Below are 1,877 nucleotides of genomic sequence, written 5' to 3'. Positions count from 1 at the left end.
TTGGCAAAAAGTTACTGAAAACTGTTACAGAGAAAATGTGCATCAAAAATGTTTAGATATACAAAAAATCAGTTTGTATGACTCAACTGTATAAAATAAATATTATTGTATACTCTGGTGATCCAAGTAAATAAATATACCAGTGTAAAACTGTTTTTCCATGCTTATTCTTGCGAATTACTGCTTCCTTCCACTATTATCCAGGATATAAGTCATTTCTAGTCACTTCACTGGCCACGGTGGTAGTGTTTTACATTCTTCCTACATGATTGTTTAGCATCAAAAAATCTTTTTGCTGTTGCTGCTTTTATTGCCTCTTTTTATTTGTTTATTTTGGTGTCTCCATGTCTTGCCTGTGTTGCAAGATGTCAAAAAAGATAAAAAGTATTAAAGGAGCAAAAGAGCCGGGGACACATACCAGTCGTGGCACTCTGGATTGTTTCTCCTTTTTTAAAAAAACCCTTATTTTCTCAAATCAAATGCTGGTTTTAGGGGCCTCTCCCCTGGTGTTGAGAACAGGCTGCATAGAAGGGAGAAACCAAATAAATGAGGAAAGAGCAAATGTTAGGAGAGCTAAAAGGATTATAGGTGGATAGGGACTGTTAAAATAATGAAATCTTACATGATTGAGAACAAAGTTCTACATGGTAGCAGTATCAGCATATGGTTACATAGGCTGACATTACCCCATAATTGCTGCCCCATTGCTTACGGTTTCTTGTGTGTCTTGTCTCTAGACTGTGTGCTCTTCAGGACAGGAACTGTTTACCATGGGTCTGCACAGCAGCTACTGGAAATGGATCTTAGCACTGTAAGGCCACCTCGGTTATCTCAATAGTATCTAAGTGTGTGTGTGTAAGGATTATAAGCCACAATTGTATATAATATTAGCCACATTGTTATTAAGGTAGCCTTGATCTTGCCCCTAAATTTGTGTGCCGGCAGTTCTTGGATGCTAGTTTTGAAAGTTTGGAAAAGGTAATACAAAGGATTACATCTGTGGAGGGAGAGCTATGCTTTTGTATTACCCATGCCAAAAACATTTACATTTATAAGTGCAGTATTTTTGTGCAACTATACAGCACAGGCAACACAATGAAACCAGATTTCTCTGTGGAAGTGCCTGGAGTACTTTCATCAGGTGTAAAGCCAGCTTCTGCACCAACCACTCCCTGCGTAGGGGGTGGTGCAGTCATCCATTCCTTTATTCCTCAATTGAGCTAAGACAGAGCTATCAAAATAAACATATTTGTCCTGCTTAAGTTGTCCAGTAACCTTTTGTGAAGTGCTCATATAGCATGGTAATAAGAGTGATACTGAAAGCTGAACAGAATGAGTCTGGTAAGCTCAACATTAGGCCTAATATTTCCTCCTGTTTAGCCCAGTTTATGTGATTTTGAATGTGGGCAGACAACTATAAAGGATTTAGGCCTTGAACCTGTGAAGACTAGTGTATGCTCAACTGTATGCACAAGTGCTATTGAAGTCAATGTGGCTACCCACTTGCCTACATTTTGCAGGATCAGACTTTGTCTACACACACTTGCACCAGTTTAAAGGTGTAGTTTTAACCCAATTTAGTTAGATCCATGCAACTATCTTTGTAGCTGTGCTTATTTAATTTTGAATGTATATTTTATCTTAATCCTGTAAAAAACAGATTTAAGCTAAACCCATATCTACTTAAACTGAAATAAAATGTTTAAGGGTCTAAAATAGCTTTAAGCTGGTGCAAGTTTGTGTTTTTTCTTCCTATTTCCCTCTTCTGATCTCCTATGTAAAGTGCTTTGATGAGAGGTGTTATGGAAGATATAAGTACAGAATTATTATCTTTAAGTCAGTAGGTTGGACTTCAAGGAGCAGGAATTGAGGGGGGG

This window comes from Lepidochelys kempii, chromosome 1 (genome assembly GCF_965140285.1).
Source record: "Lepidochelys kempii isolate rLepKem1 chromosome 1, rLepKem1.hap1, whole genome shotgun sequence".
NCBI lineage: Eukaryota > Metazoa > Chordata > Testudines > Cheloniidae > Lepidochelys > Lepidochelys kempii.
The sequence above is the reverse complement of the archived record's forward strand: the minus strand, read 5'-3'. Positions refer to the sequence as shown.